Here is a 7,076-nt window from a genome sequence, read left to right as displayed (position 1 = left end):
TTACACAAAGAAGCTTCCTTTATGGCAAAGATAAGCAAAGGGACAGACTTGAGGGTTTGCTAGAAGGTAAGTGACCAAGCTAGGGTCATGCAATTAGTTTGCATGAGAGGTAGGGCTTCTTGGAACTCTGGGCAACTCTCTAACCATTATACCACACTAACTCTCCTTCTGAAGAAATATAATTCAGTAAATCCAACCAATGCATCAGTCGCTGACAATATGCGAAATACAGAGTAGAAGATGTATTTTTTCTCAGTTCTTACTTTGGGGTCACATTTGATCACTATAATTTCAAGGTGTTTTGCTTCTCTTTATTTTATTGTTCATATTATTATGGTCATTATATATATTGTTTTCCTCCTCCTGGTCATGTCACTGCATCAATTTATACATCTTCCCCTGTTTCTCTGGACTGTTCAGCTAGATGGCTCAGTGGATAGAGTTCTGGGCCTGGAGTCAGGAAGACCTGAGTTCAAATGCAGCTTCAGATGTTTACTAGCTCTGTGATCCTGGGCAAATCACTTACCCTATGTTTGCCTCAGTTTCCTCAGGGGACAATAACACAATGTAGCTCTCAAGGTTGTTGTGAGGATAAAATAAGAATATAGGGCATTTTGCAAACAGTTAAGCATTATATAAGTCCTATTTTTATTATTAATTCTCTTAAAATTCTAGACTGTTTTCTTCAAAGTAATTATGTTGTGTAATTCTGTAAAGTAATCTCTTAATAGCTTGACTGGCATAGCACTAAATCTGTAAATTAATTTAGGATCCACATTTGATTTTATTTGTGCAACCCAACCATGAGCACTTAATATCCCTCAATTATTTAAATCACAATTTTTAAAAGTGTGATTTCTAATTGTACTTATATAACAAGTGTTTTTGATAGATTGGTGCTCTAGCTCATGTGATTTAAAAATATGATCATATTGATTGTTTTCCTAACTTTGAACCATCTTTGCATCTCTGGAATATGTTCAACTTATACATAGAGGATGATTTTTTGGCTAAATTGTTGTAGTCCTTTTGGCAGGATTTAATTTTAAAATTTTGCCTCGTTATTAGTACATAGTTTGCTTTGCTTTATTAGGTTTAGGAACCCTGTTTGTCTCGTTGCTACTATGTGTTCTTTTCCAGAGAGGCCCAATGACATCGTAGGATGATGTCTTGACTTAAGTGAGACAGGGCGGAACAAAGCTGTTAGCCTCACTCTCTTTTCCAGAGTCACTGAAGCTCAATGGCTGGACAAAACCCAAGAAGACTGGCAGCGGTCCAGGATGCAGTGACTGACCTTGACATCTTGGTATGACCAAGGTCTCAACGGTCCACAGTGCCTGCTTCAGATGCCTTCGTGGAAGTTGGAACAGATTGTTTTCATCTCCCCATTCTCCCTTGGGAAGTCTTCACATGCTTAGGGTAGACATACCCCTAACTCACCACAGGTTTGAGGTCTGCTGGCTACCCTCAACCTGGTTGCTGAGATGCTGTTCCCAGAGCACTTCTTGGAGACACAGGTAAGAGCTGAGTGGTGGGTGGACACCAAAGGCAGATGAGCGGCCCTCACACCAGAGGTGGCAGTCCTCCTCCAGCAACTACAGTACTTTTCCTTCATGTTTTTTTTAAATAATAATTTGTGTAGTTTAGCTGTTAATTTCTCTTCAAGTATTCGACAGAACCTGAAAAACCTAACTTTTCTGTTGATCTTTCATGGCTTATTTAATTTCAATTTATGAGTTAGGTTTAAGATCTCTATTTTTATGTTCTATTAATGTGGATATTTTTACACTTTTGTAATTATTCATCCATTTCCTCTAAATTCTCAGTTTTGCTAATATTTAATTGTAAATAAGAGGTTCAGTAATTACTTGTATTTCTTTTCTGTTTGTTGTTAAAACAACTTTAACTCATTCATTTTTTATTTTGATAATTTTACCTCTCACACACATACCCCACCCCCACTCCCCACCCCAGAATTAGCCAACATTTACTTTAAAAAAAAAATTTGAGTCCTTCATCTGAACTCTGACACTACACATTCTACTTCAAGCTTGAAAACGAGAGAGAGAAAACCCACATGATCATAGCAGCTTACATATAGTAAAGTTGTTTTAAACACTATCTGTTATAGTCTCAGCAACTCCATGAGGGAAGTAGTAGAGACAGTGCAGGCTCTCAGGTCTGTAGCACCTGTGCCTCTGACACACATTGGTGGTGGGAACTTGGGCAGATCACTGACAGTCTCAATGCTCTAAACAACTCTGTTAAGAGAATAAATTGTGGAAAAGGTGTTGGCCTATATTGATAGAGGGAATTCTCTGTACTCAGGAAACCATAGGGCCAGACTCCATTCCGTATTTGTCAAACAAAGAAAATGATCCCCAAAAGTTATGTGACTTGCCCAAGGTCATGCAACTAATAAACGTCAGAACTGGAATTCATTTTTGTCTCCTGATTCTAGGTGCAGCACTGCCCCTCCTGAGTGACTTTGCCAGGGTTTATAGGTAGGAAAAGAATCCAGTCCTCTGGTTCCCAGTTAATGATAATAGGTAACATTTAGATAGTGCTTACTATGTATCAGGCACTGGGCAAAGTGCTTTAAAATTATCGTCTCATTTGATCCTCACTATACTGGTAGTTAGGTACTATTATTATCCCCAATTACAGAGAAGGAAACTGAGGCAAATGGAGGTTGAATTGGAAGTTGGATTTGAGCTCATAACTTCCTGACTCCAGACCCCATGCTCTCTCCACTATACCAGGTAGCTACCACTAATTCCATGTTCTTTCCACTTCAACATCCAGCACCAGCCCCCTTTCTTTTCCTTCTGTGGCTTTTTGAAAAGAACTTTTTTTAGACATGCATCTATGGTAAAATCTACAGTAATTAGGCACCACTAGTGATTTAAAAAAAGCAAGATGGAATCATGCCCCTAAAAGTTGCTGCTCCTTAACGTATTTCGTTTTCAGTATAATTTTTCTCAAAGTATTCTCTGGGCATGATTCCTGGAGTAAATGGAAGAGAAGTACTAAGGGAGGAAGATGAAAAGTTCAGTGGTAGGCGCATTGTATTTTAAAAATGTAAAACTGAATGATGTTTTTAAAAATGCACATGTGGTGGTAAGAGGAGACTGGAGTGGAGACTGTGTGGCCAGTGGGGAAGGATTCTTATATTCACCTTCTATATTATAGCAACCTATAAGGGTCACTGATAGGGCATTTTTTAAGAGTCAGTGCCAGTGAAAGTGGCCTTGATTTCTCATAAGGACAAATTGCAACTTCTCTGAATCCCTACTATTGATTTATCAATGAAAATAGCATTCCTCTGAGCGCTGAGCATTTTTTGCCAAATGCTGGCCACGATGAGTCCATTTTTTCCCCCATTTCATCCTTTCTCTGATCATGGAGAAGCACATGGACTCCAGTAAAAGAAAATGAGGCCAGAGGGACTGGAAGCCAGTGGGTCTCTGATACTTTTGGCATGAAGAAAGAGAAGAGTTATTGTTGTAATCCTGCCTTACACAGTGTTTCAGCTCTGCCAGCTCTTGATGTGAGGGACCTGTCAAATTCATAAAGGAGCAACCCTGGCATCTTACCTTTGCAGGGTTTTTCCTCATTACTATAAGCTAGAAGATTCCTTTTCTCTCCCCACTGGCTTCTGTTCTCCTATTCTCTCCTTTTTTCTCCAAGGTATTTACCAAGGGGATAGAATTGGGAGTCTAATTCAGGCATTCATGGTCCAAACCAGTGCATTTCCCTCTCTTTTTTTTTTTCTATTTGTGTAGTTTATTGTCATTTGAGGCCGACTGTGTGTGTGTAGTGAGCAGGGCATTGATTTTAGATTAAGAGCACATAAGTGAGTCCTGGTTCCAACACTCACCTGCTGTGTGGCCCTGGGTAGGTCAAGTTGCTTGGCTGTCTCAATTTCCTCAATTATAACATAGGCATTAAAAAAAAAATAGTCAGACCACCAATTCACAGGGTTGTTGTGAAAGAGACAATTTGTAAATCTTAAGGCACAATACAAATGTGAGTTATTCTTATGTCAAGAATGTAAAACAAGTAGGTGGCTATTTTATCAGAGATTCAAAAGAATAAGTGCATGAGGAAATACATCAAGTACAGATTAGAAACTTGACTTAAGGGAAACAAATGGTTTGCACAAAGCCAGGCAGTAAATAAGGAGCCAGATCAGGATTTTTCTACTCCGTACCTCCCTTCAAACTCATCAGCTCATCTATTCCCTCAAACTCTGCCAGAAAGTAATTTAGAATTAGCATTTAACTGCTGAAAATATCACCACCACCAAAACTAAAACAACAGCAAACATGGCTTTGTAGAGCTACAATACTTGATATAGTGACAGGAGCATTGGATATGGTGCCAAAAAGGTTAAGGTTCAAATCCTGGCCCTGGTACTTATTTCCCGTGTGATCCTGGACAAATCGCCTTGGTCTCCTCATTTGGATTGGACTAGCTGACCTCCAAAATCCCTTTCGTTTCTAGATACTATACTCATCTGACCTCCTCCAGTCTGACCAGGAAAACAAAACTTACAATGGGCAAAGCCGTGGGTTTTGACCATAGTGTCAAAAGACATGTTTCTTGCAAGGCTTATGGAATTCCACATTTGGGTATTGTCCCTGTCTGTGCTTTTGTGGCTGGCAAGGTGCTAATGTTTTTAAATGTATGTTTTCCATTTTAGTCCTGCTATATACATAGACAGAATAGAATCATAGACATGGATTATTAGATCAGGCAGGGCCCTTAGAGGGCATCTTGGTCTAATCACCCTTTATAGGAAACTGAGACCCAGGGAGATTTCAGTGATTTACCCTCATTCAACAAGAGGAAGCTGCCCTTTAATGGTACTTGGAGCTTGCAAGATCAAAGAATTAAAGTTATAATCTAAGAAAATACTGCCCATGGTGTTGGGCAAAATTCACTGAAACACTCAGATGTTTTCAATGAGGGATAATAAAATAAGAGGAATTTTGTAATATGCTGTTTATTTTTAATGGACAGAAGAAAATGACTATAGGAAAACAACACCTGGGAAAGTAGAGAAAATAAGACAGCATCTATCTACACTTGGTGAACCAGGAGGATGTGATGGTTGAGTCCCTATCAGTGACCTTTGAAAAACCATGGACAGTGGGAGAGATGCTACAACACTGAAAAAGGGTGAACATTGTGCCATATTTCACAAAAGGGAAGAGGATGGAGCCTGAAAAACACAGGTTAGTGAGCTTGACTTCAATTCCTGAACAAATTCTAGAAGTTATGAAAGGGATGATCAGGGAACAGAACGGAAGTAGTGATCCCTTAAAGCCAGCATGGATTCAGCAAAAATAGACCATGGTTGACCAACCTCATTTCCTTTTCAGATAGGTTTACCACTAGACTGGTAGATCAGAGGAATACTACTCATAATGTTTACCAAGATTTGAGTAAAACATTAAATTAAGTTTCTTGGACTATTTTTGAGGAAAAGATGGAGAGGTGTTTATTAGGTGACAGTATAGTGCTAGGTGAATGAATTTAAAACTGGTTAAGTAGCCATACTTACAGGGTAGTAATTAATCATTGGAATCATTTTGGAAGGAGGAATCCAGTAGAGTGCCCAAGGGATCTGTCATTGACCTTAATGCTTTTAACGTTTAAAAACTACTCTGTCCCTCTTTACTTTCTTTCTTTTAAAAACTTTTGTATTTTTAACAATTTTACAAATGACTCAAATCAAGGTATAGATGGTATGCTAGCAAATTTGCAGATGACATTCAACAAGGAGGGATAGTTAACATGTTGGGTTGAAAAAATCAGCAAACAACACACTTTTTTCCCCAATAACTCATTTTTTTTTTCTGTTCCAAATTCTCTTCTCCCCCAACCCATTAAGAAGGCAAATATGTATAGTCAGGCAAAATAAATTCCTGCATTTGTAGTGTCCAAAAGTGGAAAAAGAAAAGAGAAGAAAATATGTTTAAGTTGGGTCTTTGAGACTATCAGGTTTCTGTCTGGGGGAGAATAGCTTGTTTCTTCATGAGTCTTTTGGAATTATGAGTGGTTATTGTGTTGATCAGAGTTACTAAATCTTTCATAGTTGATTGATAATTTATAATATTGCTGTAAATTGGCTAAATTTTTCTCCTAGTTCTCATCACTTCACTTCACATTAGTTCATACATGTCTTCCCAGGTTTTCTGGAAACTTTCATCATTTCACACAGTGTAATAGCATTCTTTCACATTCGTCTGCCATAACTTGTTCAGAAATTCCCCAACTAATGGGCAGTTTCCAATTCTTTGCCATCACTAAAAAAAAAAAGAAAAACATTTTTATATGTGCAGATCCTTTCTTCTTTCTTTGATCTCTTTGGGATATAGACCTAGTTGTGGTTTCACTGGATCAAAGGTTACACACAATTTAATAGCATTTTCAGCATAATTCTAAACTGATTTCCAGAATAGTTGGATTGACAGAGTGCATCATGAAGGGGGCCACTGAACTGTAGATAAGGATCCCTGTGGACTACATATTGACTTAGAAAACCACATATTACCATTATCCATGTTCTAGTGTATTTTTATTTAATTTGTTAAATATTTCCCAGTTACATTTTAATCTGGTTTGACTGCACTTGGGAGTATGGGAGGTAGTGTATATGAAATCTCTCCTTCAGTATATCCATTTTCCCCCATTTCCCCCAGCATTTGTCATTTTCCTTTTTTTGTCATCTTAATTTGATGGATGTAAGGTGGTACCCCAGACTTGTGTTAATCATCAATTCTTTAATATTAGGGATTTAGGATATTTTTATATGACTATTAATAGTTTGAATTTCTTTCTCTGAAAATTGCCGGTTTCTATGCTTTCATTACTTATCAGTTGAGAAATGACTCTTATTCTTGTAAATTTGATTCAGTGCCTATATATCATAGAAATAAGACTCTTGTCTCAGAGGAACTGATGCAAAGATTACACTGTCCCATCCTACCCCCAGTTTCCTGCTTCTCTTCTAACTTTAACTAAATCTGTTTCACTTGTGCAAAGACTTTTTAAATATATATAATTGG

General features: G+C 37.9%; 1 long non-coding RNA gene across 1 annotated transcript in view; it reads left to right on the top strand.

Moving 5' to 3' along the window:
* Nucleotides 1-1,262: 1,262 nt before the first annotated feature.
* The window catches only part of LOC140496647 (uncharacterized), a 67,308-nt gene continuing 61,494 nt past the window's right edge, over nucleotides 1,263-7,076 (top strand). Inside the window, exons 1-2 of the long non-coding RNA XR_011964359.1 lie at nucleotides 1,263-1,517; nucleotides 5,026-5,240. This is a non-coding gene — a long non-coding RNA (uncharacterized lncRNA). The remainder of the gene's footprint in view (nucleotides 1,518-5,025; nucleotides 5,241-7,076) is intronic.

The sequence above is a fragment of the Notamacropus eugenii genome, chromosome 1 (assembly GCF_028372415.1).
Source record: "Notamacropus eugenii isolate mMacEug1 chromosome 1, mMacEug1.pri_v2, whole genome shotgun sequence".
Lineage (NCBI taxonomy): Eukaryota > Metazoa > Chordata > Mammalia > Diprotodontia > Macropodidae > Notamacropus > Notamacropus eugenii.
The sequence above is the reverse complement of the archived record's forward strand: the minus strand, read 5'-3'. Positions and strand labels throughout refer to the sequence as shown.